This window comes from Tamandua tetradactyla, chromosome 4 (genome assembly GCF_023851605.1).
Source record: "Tamandua tetradactyla isolate mTamTet1 chromosome 4, mTamTet1.pri, whole genome shotgun sequence".
Classification (NCBI taxonomy): domain Eukaryota; kingdom Metazoa; phylum Chordata; class Mammalia; order Pilosa; family Myrmecophagidae; genus Tamandua; species Tamandua tetradactyla.
The window spans coordinates 16,248,106-16,266,707 of record NC_135330.1 but is presented as its reverse complement, the minus strand read 5'-3'; the positions used below and the strand labels follow the sequence as shown (position 1 = coordinate 16,266,707).

The following is an 18,602-nucleotide window of genomic DNA, read 5'->3' as shown; positions in this document are numbered from 1 at the left end:
ACTGCCTTCCCACTTTTCATTACCCAGATAACACTTGCTCATTCTTTAGGATTCAGCTTTGGAGTTTTTCTTCTAGGATATTCTAAGTGTCCTTTTTATTATCACAGCCTCCTCTAGATGCCTTTATTTTAACTGGTTTTCAAGTGTTCGATGTTCCCAATGATAAAAGGATGGATATGATGTCTTATTAATGTTGGTATTTATAGTAAACTTAGCACTGTGCCTGACATAGTTATCACTGAAGTGGTTTTAAAATGAATTGAATTCAACTGAACACAGGTTTGAGGGAATCTGGACACCAAAAGCATCAGGGATTGCACCAGTTCAGGTCCTCTGGGAAACAGATGCCAGGAAGAAGGTAAAAGTGCAAGAGATTTAATGGGGTCAATGTATGTGGAAGATAGGTGAAAAGGAGCTGAAGCTAGCCATGAAGTCTTCAGATCATGATGCAGGTCTGTCTGTTGTCACAATAGGGAGGGAAGGAAGATTGAGTAGGAAGAGCTTCTGACTAAAGCATAACTCTGAGAAACTCTCAGCAACCCAACAGGCAGCTCCAGAGCAAATTTCCCAGTAGAGGATTTCCACGTTGCACAGAAATGACAGAGCTGTTAGGGATAGCATGCCCTTGGTTTGAACACTGCAGTGGATCCCACAGGTGCTGTAGCTGGAGTTTGTCAACTGCCTGCCTTCCATTCGGTAGGTTCTCTCTTGAAGGGAGACGTGAGATATCCTCTGCTATGGCTGCCACAGGTTCTTAGGAGAAGACAGAACTGCTAGGCAGTTTACTCTTTAACCAAAGGCAAGTCCTCATATTGTAATCCCATTATTTATTAGGAAATACTGTGGCTCTCCAAGATTTCAGAATAATGCCCTTGAAAGCTGCATATATAAATATGCTCCTTAGCCAAATATAAATGGTTTGAATTCATCTGTTTTGAATTATGATCTCAACCTCTTTAAATAGAACATTAAAAGTGAACTGTTTGCCACTCAACTGCCAGCCAAACTTTCCCCACCCACACTGCTCTGAAATCTACCCATTTATCTATTTCTTCTCTAATTTTTATGCGTGGGAACTTCTTTTGGGTGTTCTCTTCCTAACAAGGGAAATGCATGAATTTTCTTGAAGATTTTCAAAGTTGAATATTTATGAGAATATGTCAATGCAAAAAAAAATGTATTATTGCCAAGATTTAGGCTAGAAATAATGATACTATTTCTATTAAATACATAATATCTCTAAACAAGGAGAAAAGAAATCATGTAGCTCAGGGGTAATTTATTTTTCAAGGAAAGCACATGGATTGTGCATGCAATCAGAGATCATCAGAAAATAGTGAAGCTACATTTCATTTCTTTTAGAAATTTTTACATTTCTGTTTTTCTTCCAGCCTCGTTAAAAATGAATATGCTCTATGACACATGCCTCCCTTCAAGCATTTTCTTGTTAAGTATTTCAAGGGCTGTCATGGAAACAGCTGAGGACAATTCATTGTAAAGATCTGGAGTTAATGATCAGGTTGAAATCTATTGCCCTGGGACCTCATGAAGGTATTTTCCAATTGTTCTACCATCTTTTATAAATAGCCTTTAAATAGACTCATTTTGTTGAAATGGTTATATAACACAAGATTCTAGATCATTTTACATATTCAACAAATTATTAACTTAATTCAGCCTCACTTGTATTAACCAATCTCAAATGGCACATTAAAAAGTAATTTTCTAGAATAAGTTTCACAAAGTAATGAGAAAAAATAAGCGTGCACTTTTATTCAAGTTAGTAGTGTGCCAGCCTTCCCTCCTGCTTTTTTTTGTAATTTAACACTTGTAAGAAGATGGTGTTCTTCATTAAAATGAAATATATCCCCCAGGTAATTATTAATAATTTTATGAAAATTATATTTATTGAGCTTCTTTTCCAAATTTGGTTCTCTTCTAATGTTATCCATCTCAGCAAATGACATCTCCATCCAAGTTCTTGGTGATCTGGAGTTACCAAGTCATGGTAATTTTGTCTACAACATAGATTTTATATCCACATTCTCTTTTCAATCTTCACTACTGTGGTAGTTAGATTCAGTTATTAACTTGGCCAGGTGAAGGCACCTAGTTCTATTGCTGTGGACATAAGCCAATGGTACGTGGACCTCATCTGTTGCTTATTACATCTGCAGTCAGCTAGGAGGCGTGCCTGCTGCAATGAATGATATTTGATTTAATTGGCTGGTGCTTAAATGAGAGAACACAATGCAGCACAGCCAAGCAGCTCAGCATACCTCATCTTGGCACTCGCAGCTCAGCTCAGGCCTTTGGAGATGCAGAAAGAAATCACTCCAGGGAAAGTTGTTGGAACCCAGAGGCCTGGACAGAAGGACAGCAGAGATCCCCCTGTGCCTTCCTACATAAGAAAAAACCTCAATTGAAAGTTAGCTGCCTTTCTTCTGAAGAACTAATGAAAAAAATTTCCTTTTATTAAAAGCCCATCCATCTCTGGTGTGTTGCATTCTGGCAGCTAGCAAACTAGAACAACCACCATCTCTTGTCTAGATTATTGCAATAAATTCCTCAATTTCTCATTCTCTCCTGCCATATAATTTCATATCATTATTGTGCTTAAGAATACTTCCATGGCTTCTGTTTATGATTAGATAAAAATCTGAAGTTCTTACTTTGATCTACTATCTCCTCTGGCTTCTTGTGCCTGCCCATATCTCCAGCATCATTTCCTACCTCTCCTCATAACCATCTGTTATAGTACCTGGAAATAACATGCCCCCCTCCTTAAATCTTAGCCTGTCCTGCTTTTATTGCTTGAGATATCCTTCTCTCTTTCTTCTCTATACCACTGTTACTTATCATTTAGGCCTCAACTTATGCTTCAAAAAAAAAATCTTCCCTGGCATAGATTGCATCATTGACCCCAATTATTCTCTCCTCCCTGTACCCAAGTCCTTTTCCTGCCCTCATCATAGCCAAAGAGTGTTTCCCTGCCTTTTGAGTTGGCTATGGGACTTATTATATGGGTAATAGCACATAGATGGAAGTATCAATGTGTCAGCTCTGAGCCTCGGTCTTAAGAGACATCAATGGGTTTCTGCTTGCCCTCTAGTACCTCCAACAGTTTCAAGAGGAGAAAATGCATAGCCTGGCCAACTGGACAAGAAGGATGAAAGACATGTGTAGCAGAGCTGCTCCAGTAGACCCCAGCCTAGCTCACCCAACCTCAGCTGACTAGCAGACACAAGTAAGACCTCTGCTAAGATTAGCAAAGGCAACCTGCTGAGCTCACTTAAGGTCAGTAGATGCCCAGTTGACCAGCAGTCATGTGAGATAATAAATGATAGTTCTTACAAGACACTGAGTTTAGGGGTGAATTGCTTCATAGCAATAGCTAACTGATACATCCAATCTCATAAAATAAAGTCCCTGTGCTGGTTTAAAAGGATGTATGTACCCTAGAAAAGCCATGTTTTAATCCTAATCCCATTTTGTAAAGGCAGCCATTTCTCCTAATCCGTATTCAGTACTGTATATTTGAAACTGTAATTAGATCATCTCCCTGGAGTTGTGACTCAATGAAGAGTGGTTGTTAAACTAGATTATGTGGAGATGTGTCTCCACCCATTCGGGTGGGTCTTAATTAGTTTATTAGAATCCTATGACAGAGAACGCCAAGAGAGAAAGCCAGGAAATTCAGAGAGAGCACAGAATGCTGCAGCACCATGAAGCAGAGAGTCTACCAGCCAGTGCTTTGGAGATGAAGAAGGAAAATGTCTCCCAGGAAACTTCATGAACCAGGAAGCCAGGAGAGAAAGCTCACAGATGACGCTGTGTTCACCATGTGCCCTTCCAGGTGAGAGAGAAACCGTGACTGTGTTCACCGTATGCCTTCTCACTTGAGAGAGAAACCCTAAACTTCATCAGCCTTCTTGAACCAAGGTTATCTTTCCCTGGGTGCCTTTGATTGGACATTTCTATAGACTTATTTTAATTGGAACATTTTCTTGGCCTTAGAACTGTAAACTAGCAACTTATTAAATTCCCCCTTTTAAAAGCCATTCTGTTTCTGATATATTGCATTCCAGCAGCTAGCAAACTACAACAATTCCCAGTTACGTTCTTATAACAACTTACATCTTGCTTTCATAACATCAGCACACTTTCCAATTATGCATTTATTCATGTAGGTGATCACTGAATTAGTATCTATCTTCTTCATCAGGCTCTAAGTTCTAACCATTTCCCTGCTGTTCCCAGAGCCTAATGACTGCTATTTAAGTATTGATGATACTTTATTAAAATATGAAAAAATATATTGAAATGCTTTGATTTGGGTGATTACTATCTGAAGTTCGCAAAAGCTAAGTTGGTTGAGCTCTTATGAATTATAAGTGTAGGAACCAACCCATACAATCAGGTCTGTCTTCTTCCATCACAATGGATCCCAGCAAGAAACAGATGTCATATTAAAGTGGATAATTTGAGGTGAGTTTAATAAAAGGATTATTTGCCAAGATGCCAGCATGGTGACAGAGGATAGCACAGTACCCCAGGAACTAACAAGAGCTGGTTCTGTGACCACTGCAAACCTGAAGGGACAAGGGGATGGGATGCACTACCCAACCCTATAAAGGGACTCCAGATAGGAGCCATGGCCATTGGGTATGGAAATCTGGTAGGGAGGGAGCCAGGGCAATAACTACTCACACCCAGAATCTCTCACAAGTGTTTTTTATTACCTGAACTGTCCAGAAGTCAGAATGCAAGAGCATCTGCTAATGCAAACCAATGGGACAGTCTTCCAGAGCAAGGCTGAGAAAGATGAAAATGGAGGGGCAAACAGAAGACATTCAGCATATCCATATCTGACTTAACAATTGCATTCTCACATTAAATGATAATTCACATTGCTACATTAATTGTCACATTAAATTGATGAATGCTTATAAAAATAATTAATAAAAAAACAAGAGGAGGCAGATATGTTTCCTGAAAGAGTTTCCTAATAAGATCTGAACACACTGGAATAATAAGTAATAAATTGAATTATTAGTTATGATGAGCCAAACCCAACAAAAGGAAGTTTGATATGCACAAATGTAAACCCCTCCTCCTAGGTCCAAAATCCTAGTTGTACAATTTCAGAATGGTGAAAAAAAATGGCTACACACAAGCAAAAATTTATCAAGGGATTTAGTTGGCTACAGTCTCTGATAAAATGTGATATGACTTGATAATAAATGAACTTTTTTTTTTTAAAGCGGTAACTCATGAACAGGGCTGGACACAGTGGTGGGCACAGAGAAAGCACTTGATGCATATGAATTTGTAACAGTGGTTCTCAATCAGTAGTTATACACCACGGGTAATTTTGCCATCTAGGCAGGGTTGCAAATTTTAGTAAGGAAAAAAATAAGCAACAAATGATGAAAAAATAAATAAAATCTATTTAGTCTGTTATTAGTATAGGTACTCGTACTTTCTTTTGGTTATAGCTTGCAAAGAACATCTTTTTCCATCCTTTCACTTGCAATCTATTTGTATCTTTGTGTCTAAGATGAGTCTTTTGTAAGCAGTATATATCTGGATTTTATTTCTTAATCCATTCTGTAAATCTCTATATTTTATCTGGTAAGTTTAGCCCACTAACCTTAAAAGTTATTACTGTAAAAGCATTTCTTGAATCCACCATCTTATTCTTTGGATTTTGTTTGTCAGACTACATATTCTTTTCCCTCTATGTCTTTTTGCCCTTTAAGTTTCCCTTACTGGTACTGATCAATTATGTGCTGGTGGAGTGGTGGGGCCCAGACCCTCCCTGGGGTTCAAAAAAAAAAAATGAAAATAAATGAACTTTTATTTTAGAATTATTTCTTTTTGAGACATCTGGTTTTGAGACTCTCATTATACCCTTGAGAACTCACCAAAGTTATACACTGAAGAGAAACAATAACATTCCTGATGACACAACTATCTACTAAGTAAATGTGTGCTCAATTGCAGAACACAGCTAGTGAGCCATAGGAAATGATATTTCTGTTTATTTCAAAATGTATTTTAGACAGAGAGCCAAAGGATGGAGTGCTTTGGTTTGCCACTATGGTTAAGCGAAGATATTTTACAGTTAAAAAGAAAACCATGTATTAAGAGATAGTACAGCTAGTAAGATATATAGATATTGTTTCCAACAAGCATATTTGAGAGTGGAACAGGGTGCCAACAATAATTGCACAAGGGCAAAAGAAATAAACTTGCTCCCCCAGGCAAACCAACAAATGTGACCCTTTGCTGAGCATGGTCTCTGGAGCCAGACCATGCTGGATTCAAAATCTTCAGCCATTATTAGCTGTGTGGCGGTATACCAATTACCTCACCTCTCTGAGCCTGAGTTCCCTCATCTGTAAAATGGAGAGTTCTACACTAGTACCTTCCTCATAGGATTGTTGAGATTTAAATTAGTTAACATATACAAGACATTTATAGTGCCCCATATGAAGTAAGAGCTATACAACCTTTGCTTTATTATGCATAATGAATAACCACACACAGGTTCTTATCTTGGTTTGGGCATTTACAAGCTTTGTGATCTTGTTCAAGTCACAAGGAAAATGGGTCTCACTTGACTCATCTGTAAAATGGGGCTAGTTAAATGAGTTAGTATAGAAAGTACTGCACACAATGCCCAGCAAATATTTGACATTAAATGGACTTTAATTTTCTTCTTACTTACCTTTCTCCTCTTTGCTGTTGCTTTTCTTTCCTTCTTACTCTATATTTTTGTTAGTTCTCTACAATAAAAAGTAAATTAAAGTGATATTAGAGTATTAAACTGATAGGCAAAGACAGAGGCAGGATGCTTCGACATTTACCTATCCATCCTTCCATCCAAAAATGTTTATTGATCACCTACTATTTGTTAAACACTGTGCTAGGGGACTGGGACTCCTCTACCAGTAGTATTTATTTCAGGAATATGACCTCCCTTTAGCTAAAATTGCTGCCCTAGAACCCCCACATACAGATTGAGGTATAAAAGGGGGCTGTAAATTAGTAGCTTCTGCTTTTGGCTGGCACTTGTGTTGCTATCTCCTTAGAGTTGCTAGTTCTGAAATTCAGACATCTGCATTTCTGCTTGCCCAGACTTTCTGAGGTCCACCTGTTTCTTTCAACTTCTCTGAGCATCTTTGAGACCCCTTCCTGATAAGCCAACACTGTCTTGGCCCATCTTCGCCAACACTCAGTTATTATTGTCTTCTGCAGGAGCTGTTTCTGAACTGGTCCACTTATTGAACAAAGCCTTCTTCTCTTCTCTATTTACCTCTCCCCAGGGCTGTTCTTTTCCTCCCTCCGTCTTAAAAATAATCTTTTCTTCAACAAATGTGCATTGACCATCTCCTCTGTATCAGGCATCATGCTTAATTTTCTGGAGATAGAGTATTTAGTATAATTCTTGCTTTCAAAGTGTTCATGGTATAAGACAGATTATTATTTTTACTTGAGGATCATGGGGGTGTAAAAATGGGCTCACAGTTGCCTATAAATCACCTAAATATGCATAAAATATAGTGCTGTGTATACATACATCTCTTTTTGAGGGGTGGGGTAGAAAGGAGGGCCCATAGGTTTCCTTGGATTTTCAGAGGAGTCTATTGCCTTAAAAAGTTTAGAACCGCTGGTATATTGGGTTTTGAGCTGTAGTAAAAATGATTCTAGCACAGTAGTTCCCAACCATGGCTGCACAGGGAAACCACCTGGAGAGCTTTAAAAAACACTGATATCTGGGCCTCAGTGTCACAGATTCAGATTTAATTGGCCTGAGATACAACCTGCACTTTGAGATTTTTTTTAATAGACTTCATTTTTAGAACAGTTTCAGATTTACAGAAAAAATTAGTCAGAACAGAGCCCCCAGCTACCTCCCACTACCCATACCCAGTTTCCCCAATTATTGGCTGTGAAGATCATGTTCACATGTCAACTTGGCCAGGTGATGGTACCCAGTTATCTGATCAGGCAAGCACTGGCCTCTCTGTTGCTGTGTGGACATTTCAAAGACTTAAATCATGAGCACGTTGGTTGCATCCATGGCTGATTACATCTGCAGCTGGGTAAGGGAAGTGTCTTCTGCAATGAGTGATGCTTAATCTAATCACCTGAAGGTTTTTAGGAATTCAGAAGAGACAATCTCTCTCTGCTTCAGCCAGCCAGCTTCTCCTGGGAAATTTGTTGAGGACCTTCACTGGAGCTGCCAGCTCGTGGCCTGCTGTACAGATTTTGGACTCTTGCATCCCCCCAGTTGTGTGAGACACTTCATATTTACAAATAGCTCCTGTTTGTTCTGGAGTTCCCTGAGAACTCCAATACATTAACATCTTGCATTATTATGATACATTTATTACAATGTATCAATGTTAATACACTAAGTGATATGCTATCATTAGCTAAAGTCCATAGCTTATTCAGATTTCCTTCATTTTTACCTATGTCCTTTTTTCTGTTCCAAGAGCTTATCCTGGATACCACATTATAATTTTTCACTATATTTCCTTTGTCTCCTCTTGACTATGACAGTCTTTTAGAACTTTTTTGTTTTTAGTGACCTCAACAGTTTAGTGAACTACAGATCAGCATATTGTAAAATGCCCATCTTCTGAATTTGATATTTTTCTCATGATTAGACTGGAGTTGTGGGTTTAAGGAAGAAGATCACAGAGGTACTATATCAAGAGTACATACTACCACCATGATTTATGACTATTGATATTGACATTGATCTGGCTGAAGCTGCATTTGTCAGGTTTCTCCACTGTAAAGTTGAGAAACTTTTTTTCCCTCTTTTCCATGCAATACTCTTTAGAAAGAAGTCACTGTGCACAGCCTGCTTGTATTAATGCCCCAGCCACTAAAACAAATAACATTCAAGGGGTTGATTTAGCTATAGGAATTTCTCGGCTTATGATTTCAGACTAGAAGGCTTGCTTCCTCCCAGGACCCCTCTTTTCCAGTTGGCCAGCAATCTTTGGGGTTTCTTGCCTTTTCCATCATGTAACAATGCACATGGGGGCATCTTCTTCTTTCTCTGTTCTGTTCCAGCTTCTGTTTGCTCCCTGTGGTCTCTCTGTATCAAATTTCCTTTGCTTATTGGATTGCATTGGATTTAGGCCCAGCCTCAATCAATTTGGACATACTTTAACTAATAATATCTTCAAAGGTCCTATTTACAGATGAGTTTATCCTCACGGGACCAGGGATTGGGAGCTGAGCATGCTTTTAGTGGGAGACATGGGTCAATCACTAATTCCACCCTTAAAGAGGGGAGAGTTATGCTCCCTCTACCTTTGGGATGGAGTAGCTATGTAATTTGCTTGAAATCTTCCGCGTAGAATTTTCAGTCTCTTCTCCCCTGTCAATTTGGTTAATTGTTTATTTATATCAATATGTACTCTGGATATTTATTTTATATTTCAGGTTATAATCCAATCCTACTTTATTTATTGCTCAAATTGTTCTAGCTTGGCCACTGGGAGCTCTTCCAGTTAGCTCATATTTTACTTTAATACACCCCATTATTATATTTTGTATATTTGTTTTTAGCTCTTCCTTACTTTCTGAAGCTATAAGATGTTCCTGACTCTTTTTTTTTCTTTTTTTTTTTTTTGCCCAGTCCTAGAATCAACTGTTTTTCCAAGAAGCCCTTGTTCCTTTTAGTGGAGAATGGCATTAGAAGCAGAGTCTTGTGCTCCAGGTATGTTCTCTGCTACTAGAGTGTCATTTCTTTTAGGGCCTCTCAGTTGACAGAGCTGAGAGATATGCGTACATATACTGACCTGTGCCTATACACATATCAATAAATTTTCTATGTATAACCATCTGTACCTATATTAAGTTAAAAATGACTTCTTACTGATGTTTCCGACTCCAATCCATTACCACATGGATCATTCTAGCCTCCTTCCCTTGCTGACCATAGCTTCGCACCTCAACAGAGAGAAATATGGCTGCCTCCTACCACCTGCCATCAAGTTATTTAATTGTTCCATTCCAGTATACATATATAGCAGTATCAGAATTGTTAGGCCATACCCAAAGAACACAACTTGATCAGCTTAGAGTCCATTTGCTTTTAGTTCTGCAGCCTCCAATCATTTCCAAGTCACCCTGGTCAGCACTTTCTCTCATCCACTTCAGTGGCGTTGTTTTATACATTTGCAATACACTTAAATTATTTTGTCACAATTTGCATCCTTTCCTGGGATCATCTGATTCCCTAAATATTTTTTAATTTGCCTACATTAAGGCTCACTCTTTGTTTTTGAGGTTTTAAGGGTTTTGACAAATGCATAACGTTATGTATCTGCCAGTACACTACCATACAACATAATTTCACTAGCCTCAACCTCCCCTGTGCTTCATCTTTACATCCCCCACCACTTAATTTCTGGCAACCAATGATCTTTTTCTATCTCATTAGTTTTGCCATTTCCAGAATACTCTAAATTGTTGGAATCATACAGTATGTAGCCTTTCCGGACTGGCTTATTTCACTTAGCAATAGGTATTTAAGATTCCTACATGTCTTTTCATGGTTTGATAGTTCTTTTTTATTATTGATGAATAAATTCAATTGTTGATTTATCCTTTCACCTATTGAAGGACAACTTGGTTGCTTTCAGTGTTTGGGAATTAGAAAGAAAGCTGCTAGAAACATTTTTGTGAAGGTTTTTAATATGGACGTAAGTTTTTAACTTAATTGAGTATATACCTAGGAACATGATTGCTGGATCTTATGGTAAGACTATGCTTGGATTTTTTTTAGAAACTGTCAAACAGTTTTCTAAAGTGCTTTTACTATTTTGCATCACTACTACTAACAAATGAAAATTCCTGTTGCACCACATCTTCACCAGTATTTGGTTTTGTCAATTTGTGGGTTTTTTTGGGGGGGTGGGGTGGGGAATTTTAACTATTCTAACAGGTTTTAGTGACATCTCGTAGTTTTATTTTGCATTTCTCTAATGACAAATGATATAGAAAACCCTTTCAAATGATTATTTACTATCTGCAATCTTTGGTGCGGTGTCTTTCAGCTCTTTAGCCCATTTTAAATTTGGTTATTTTCTTATTGTTGAATTGTAAAAGTTTTTTGTACATTGAGATGATAAGTCCTATATTAGCTATGTGTAGATATATGTTTTGCAAATATTTTCTCTTAGGCTATGTTTGTCTTTCATACTCTTAGTATCTCTTGCAGAACAAAAATTTTAATTATAATACATTCCTACTTATCCAATTTTTCTTTCATGGATTGTGCTTTTGGTGTTTGTGCTGGTTTGAAAGGATGCATATTCCCTAGAAAAGCCATGTTTTAATCTAAATCCCATTTTGTAAAGGCAGAATAATCCTTATTCAATACTGTATGTTTGAAACTGTAATTAGATCATCTCTCTGGAGATGTGATTTAATCAAGAGTGGTTGTTAAGCTGGATTAGGTGACGACATGTCTCTACCCATTTGGGTGGGTCTTGATTAGTTACTGGAGTCCTGTAAAAGAGGGAACATTTTGGACAATGAAAGAGATTCGGAGAGAGCAAAGAATGCTGCAGCACCATGAAGCAGAGAGTCCACCAACCAGCCACCTTTGGAGATGAAGAAGGAAAATGCCTCCCAGGGAGCTTCATGAAACAGGAAGCCAGGAGAAGAAGCTATCAGATGACACAATGCTCTCTATGTGCCCTTCCAGAGGAGAGAGGAACCCTGACTGTGTTCACCATGCGCCTTTCCAGATGAGAGAGAAATTATGTGTTCACCATGTGCCCTTGCACTTCAGAGAGAAACCCTGAAGTTCATCAGTCTTCTTGAACCAAGATATCTCTCCCTGAATGCCTTAGATGGGACATTTCTATAGACTTGTTTTAACTAGGATATTTTCTCAGGCTTAGAACTGTAGACTAGCAACTTATTAAATTCCCCTTTTAAAAAGCCATTCTGTTTCTGGTATATTGCATTCTGATAGCTAGCAAACTAGAACAGATTTTGGTACCAGGAGTGGGGTGCTGCTGCAGTTTGCAGATACCAAACATGTTGGAATCGCTTTTTAAATGGATAAGGGGAAGAATCTGGAGGAGTTGTGAGATGCCTGATAGAGAAGGCCTAGAATGTTTTGTAGAGACTGTTGGTAGAATCATGGACTCTAAAGATACCTCTGACCAGGGTTTAGACAGAAATGAGGCATGTGTTATTATAGACTGGAAGGAAGACGAGCCTTGTTTTAAAATGGTAGATTATCTGACAAAATTGACTAGTGGCTTTGGCTGGAAGGCAGATTTTAAAAGCCATGAACTTTTTGGATATTTAGCAGAAGAGATCTTCAAATTAAATGTCGAAAGTGCAGCTTGTTTCTCTCTGGTTTCTCAAAGCTTATAGTGAAATGTGACAGGAAAGTGCTAAGCTGAGAACTGAACTCTTGGATACAAAAGAAACCAGAAATTGAAGTTCTGGAAAATTCTGGGCCTCCAGGAAGGGAGACCTCAGAGAATAGTGCCCCACATGAGGTCTTGGCCAAATGTGATACAAGTCAGACATTTCAGAGATAGCCATGATCAGACATTTATGGAAGCTCCTTATGTCTGATGGGCATGATCCAAGGCTACTGCATAGAAAGCCAATGAGAGTGCTGTGGGACCTGTACAAACAGAGCCACTGCCAGTCTGGACTGGAGGTGGGGGCGCTCAGAGAAGGGACACATTGGAGGCAAAATAACTTCAGAGGCAAAACCATGGAGGGCAGTGTCTGAAGTCAAGAAGCCTCTGGCCAGGAGAGCAGACCCATGCAAGTCTGTGGAGAGGGTGAGTTTGCCCCAAAGGCAGAGGATGGGCCTTTCACCTCATTGCAGTGGAAGAATCATGCCATCTCAGGCCTTGGAGAAGGTGAAGCACATTCCTTGGGGTTTGGGGAGAGCCTGGCTGCCACCACATGAAGGGGTTGAGCATGTGCCTTGGAGATGGCAGAGAGCCTGGGTGAAGCCCCAATGCTTGGAGAGGGTAGAGCTGAGAAAAACATGGTCTCCCCAATATCCCCCAAGGTTGCATTCAGAGACAGGCAGGCCTTTGTGTAGGTCTTTGGAAAGGGTGGGACTGCTGCTTTCAAAAGCCCTGAAGATAAATGATTCTCAGACTTTGAAATCTAATGGACTTTGCCCTGCGAGTTTCTGAAACTGCTTGGGTCCAGTGACTCCTGTGTTTCTTCCTCCCTGTGGAAATGGAGGAATGTATCCTATGGATGTTCCTCTTTTGTGTGGTGGTAGCAAATAACTTGCTTTGAGTTTTTATAGGTCCAAAGCCAGAGGAGAACCTTGCCTTAGAACAGACCATGCCTGTAACTAAATTTGACAGGAGTTTGTACTGTTTCTAATTTTGTATTTTGTTTGTATTGCTACTGAAATGGTTTAAGAATTTCTAAAATTTTTATGAAATTAACATATTTTGTATATGGGAAAAACATGTCTTTTTTAGGGTCCAGAGGGTGGAAGGTGCTGGTTTAAAAGGATGTATTTTCCCTAGAAAAGCCATGTTCTAATCTAAATCCCATTTCATAAAGGCAGGATAATCCCTATTCAATACTGTGTGCCTGAAACTGTAATTAGATCATCTCCCTGGAGATGTGATTTAATCAAGAGCGGTTGTTAAGCTGGATTAGGTGACGTCATGTCTCCACCCATTTGAGTGGGTCTTGATTAGTTGCTGGAGTCCTATAAAAGAGGGAATATTTTGGAGAATGAAAGAGATTCGGAGAGAGCAAAGAATGCTGCAGCACCTTGAAGCAGAGAGTCTACCAGCCAGCCACCTTTGGAGATGAAAAAGGAAAAATGCCTGTCGGGAAGCTTCATGAAATGGGAAGCCAGGAGAAGAAGCTAGCAGATGACACAATGCTTTCTATGTGCCTTTCCAGATGAGAGAGGGGCCCTGACTGTGTTCACCATGTGCCTTTGCAGATGAGAGAGAAACTCTGTGTTCTCCGTGTGCCCTTCCACTTGAGAGAGAAACCCTGAACGTCATCAGCCTTCTTGAACCAAGGTATCTCTCCCTGGATGCCTTAGATGGGACATTTCTATAGACTTGCTTTAACTGAGACATTTTCTCAGGCTTAGAACTGTAAACTAGCAACTTATTAAATTCCCCTTTTTAAAAGCCATTCTGTTTCTGGTATATTGCATTCTAGCAGCTAGCAAACTAGAACAGTGTTGTCTCTAAAAACTATCACTGGGCCCAAGGTCATTTAAATCTTCTCCTGTGTAATCTTCTGAAAGTTTTATAGTTTTGCATTTTACATTTACATCGTGGATCTATTTTTAGTAAATTTCTGTGAAAGGTGTAAGTTCCGTGCCCAGATTTTTTTCTTGTATATGGATAGCCAATTGTTCCAGGACTAATTGTTGAAAACATTATTTCTCAATTGTATTACCTTTCCTCTTTTGTCAAAGATCAGTTAACTATATTTGTGTGGGTCTATTTCTGAGCTCTCTGTTCTGTTCCATTGATCTCTGTGTTTATTCTTTTGCTAATACCAGGCCTGTGGGAATTACTTTCAACTTTAATTTCAGTATAATATACATGAAAAAGTACACCAATTACAATCATGTACCTTAATGAATTTTCAAAAACTGAGCACATCTGTGTAACCAGCTCCGACATGAAGAAACAGCATCACAAATACTCCAGAAGCTCCCTTTCTTCCTTCTTCCACATACAACACCTTCCAAGTATAACCACTACCCTGACTTCCAATAGAATAAATTAGCTGTGCCTTTCTTTAACTTGACTTAAATAGAATCATACAATATGTGGGGTTTTTTGTTTGTTTTTGGCTTCTTGTGCTCAAAATTTTGTTTATAGGATCATCCATCACCATGTATATAATTTTACCTCATTCATTCTTATTGCTGTTTAGTATTGCAACAATGGGCATTTGGTTAATTTCCAGATTTAAGCTATTATAGTAGTGTTGCTATGAATATTCCTGTATATATTTTTTGGCAAATACATGCATGCATTTCTATTTAAGTGTATACTTAGTAATGAAATTGTTGAATAAAATGGGATGCATATGTACAGTTTTAGTAGATATCTCCATAAAGTTTTCCAAAGTGCAATAGCAATTTACAGTTGCACCATCAGTGAATGGTTGCTCCATTGCTCTATTCTCCAGACATGGGGCTTTATTAAACTCTCCCGATGATTCTAATATTCAGCCAGGTTTGTGACATTCAGTTTTAAGAGGTTCCCAGCCTGAACTGGCTAAAGGGTTTATCTATATTCTCTATTCACATCTATACTGTTTCTCAAGTAATTTCTGCGAACCCTTAAGTCAACCTCTTGGCAGTTCCTAGCTGGTTATCATATAGCCATTCTTTGACATAATCACATATACTGCCTCTACCACCAAAAGTAATTATATATATACAATTTATTTATATATATATACAATTAAGTAATTATATATATACAATATGTAGATATATATATTAAAGAGAGACAACATTGTGTATTTCATGATCTTAGCATCTCTAAGGATCTCCATTTCCATTCATACCTGATCACACTCATTTTTTCTCATGTCTGTCCCTGGAAATCTATATAGACTTAGGTCTCCCACCATGTGAATTCTCTAGTAAGCGCAAATGACCCCTCAGTCTGCCATCTAAAATTGCTCATTAGTTGCCCTGAGGGTTGTCAGCAGGGGCTGAACAACCCTCATACAAATCCTGATAGAGAAGGATTTGTTTGTATCACATTTTAGAAGGACACAGATGCAGGAGTGAATAAACAACTGATCTTCTGAAAACAGCATTAAGTTATGCTCTGTCGGTGACTTAGCAACCAAACCACACACACGTGTGGGGAATGTCACATGGAGACTGTGAATTGCCGAGTTTGGAGACACAGTTCACAGAAAAAAAGGTTAAATACTTCTCAAATTCCATATAATAAAATGTTGTTATAATAGTTACATTTCTAGGAATCACATCCTTGTTTTGTTAACAGCTGGGGACCAATTTGTTTCTTTCAAGTGAATTAGCAAGCAAAAATGAGTGTTCTTCCTATAGTAAGAAGAAAAGGAAAATGATAAACAGAAGATTCTCCTGAAGCTATTATATATATATATATATAATATGTATATATATATCTTTCATTTCTGTAGTATACAAAAGGTATAAACACTATTTATGTAAAATCAGTCACCTGCACACTCACACAGATAGCACATGGCCTTGCAGTATGAATCTTTCTTAGCCCAAGGGAGTAGGAAGCAGGATTAAGTTCAGTCGCACCATTGTAGCTCTCTTATGCTGCAACTGGACATGACCAAGTGAAGTGATTTCTGTCTTCCACAAGCACATTTGCTCAGCTGTGCATCAGGACAGCAAGTGATGGAGGTCTGAAGAGCCTTGGGGTGCTTCTGGAAATGAGGCACCTGATGGGAAGCATGCCTGAGATGGACACGAATCAAGCAGGGAGGGCTTGTCAGTGGGACCTGAGCACAGGGCCTTTTCATTCCCCAGGTCCTTCTCCTTTGCATGTCTGGTTGACATGGAGCAAGAAGCAATATGAGCAGGGATGAAAGTGCACAGAAGGGGAAGAGAGCAGAGCAAGAGTCACTAATACTTGGCTCCATGCTAGCCCACAGCTTGCACAAAGGCTCGGGAGTTGAACAATGCTGAGCACAGACTTAAACTATTCTTTATTTCTCCTCAACCTTCTGAGTAGGGGAGTAGCTTTTGTTACAGACAGAACTGGGGTGGTTTTGCTGGATAGGATTCGTAGACTGAATGGAATTTTGTAGAACCAAAGAGTACTATACTAGAGTTCAAACTTTCACTTTCAGTGTAAAGCATACAATAATGTAGTAGGGGAAGGATCCCTTGCTTCCAGAATAGAGTACAAACCCATAGCATTCAAGATCTTCCTCCATCTGCCCTTATATGCCACATTTCCCTCTTTATTCTTTCACACCCTGTGTTATCCTATTGCATGACTCAATTTTCTGAACACACTATATATTTTCATGACTTTGTGTGACTTATTTATTTTTTTTTTTGCCATTCCCTACAATTGGAACGCCTTTCTCTTCTTATACTCTTTTTATTTCCCCAGTCTCTACTTTCCAAAGCCAGCTAAATACCACCTCCTTCATAAAGTCTTCTTTAGTTTTTCCCTGGATTAGAAGGCATTTCTTTCTCTTTAGTCCCATAGTACATTTTTGTCTACTACTTACTTCATTTGGCCTCAATTTATGGTTAGCATGTCTATAAGTTCTTTCATTTATTATATGCTGCACTTCGTGGGAGCAATGTCCTATCTTATTTACTTAAATTTTATAATCTCCACTCGACGTAGACAGTATCTTGGATATAGTAAGTACCATGCTAACTTGAACTGGTTTGTCCAAGAAAAAAGAGAAGGATTTGTGGTACTAGGTTAATCACAGTAGAGAACTTCCTGCAAGAAAATAAATAAATAAAAGGAGGAAATGAGTCATCCTCTGGAGTACAGGAATGGCTTCCTTTTATAGTTACCCTCACAATCACCTACTTGTGACCATGGGATTTGAGCTATGCAACATATTTCCTAACCAGCTTCAAAGCCAGCTCTGACCAAGTTTAATTAGCGGCTGCACAGCAACTCCTGACTTTATCATAATAACTTTCCCCTGTGACTGAAGAGAAGTGGGGGTGAAGAGCTGTCTTGGCTACAGAAAGAGGTGATGGAAAGGGACTGAGGCAATTCATTTTCCCCATGATTGAAGAACATAGAAGAGAGAATTGATCAAATGTGTTTTAATGGGATTTAGATTGCTTTTGTCTTGATTAATCCTTGGAGGAAATAGGTTTCATTTCTGTAAAGCAATTATTTTCTTTGCCGCAGCTGCTGCTCACTGGCAACCCTCATGTGCAAGGACTGTCACATGGAGAACAGCCAGAGCTCCCCTCACTAACCCCCCTCCCAGGTGAAAGAACAGACACCCAAATATTCCATGGCCTAAATCCATTCCATTTTATTCCGAAGAAGGATTAGGGCAATAGCCAGAAAATTTCCACTACATCTGAGCAAATGATAACAGGAAAGAATCACAGGCGTCTGAGTAATCGTTCATCAGTTTAGTTCCCTGAAGGCACGTCTTATGCTCTGCTTCTCTTGCACCCAGCACAGGACCTTCCTCATAACTGGGGCTCTAGTGAGTTTTGTTAAAAGTATGATTTAATTATCTGCTGAACATATCACTCACCTATTAGCCTGTGGATTTGTCTACTAAATGCCCCTCTTTTCCTTTATGCTTTTTTCTTTTTTATCCAAATTGCACCCATCATTAAAATTACTTTTCTTTCAAGAAACTCTCATACCCGATTCCTAAAATGTATAAGGCAGAACCCCATTACTTATTGAGCAGAGTGTTCTCTGTCTTATTTGTGTTCTGATTTGATCTCTTTATTTGCTGCAATTATCTGCCTGTCTCATCCAAACTCGAGAGGAAATGATTAATTCAGATGACAGTTCTCAAATGTGGGTGGTCATTGGAATCACCTGGAGGACTCCAGCCCCAGA

The 18,602-nt window shown here is 38.8% G+C and overlaps 1 long non-coding RNA gene across 1 annotated transcript in view; it reads left to right on the top strand.

Moving 5' to 3' along the window:
• The first annotated feature begins 535 nt into the window (after window positions 1-535).
• Window positions 536-18,602, top strand: part of LOC143678815 (uncharacterized) — a 53,474-nt gene continuing 35,407 nt past the window's right edge. Inside the window, exons 1-5 of the long non-coding RNA XR_013173443.1 lie at window positions 536-696; window positions 1,392-1,551; window positions 3,113-3,297; window positions 3,656-3,856; window positions 9,668-9,748. This is a non-coding gene — a long non-coding RNA (uncharacterized LOC143678815). The remainder of the gene's footprint in view (window positions 697-1,391; window positions 1,552-3,112; window positions 3,298-3,655; window positions 3,857-9,667; window positions 9,749-18,602) is intronic.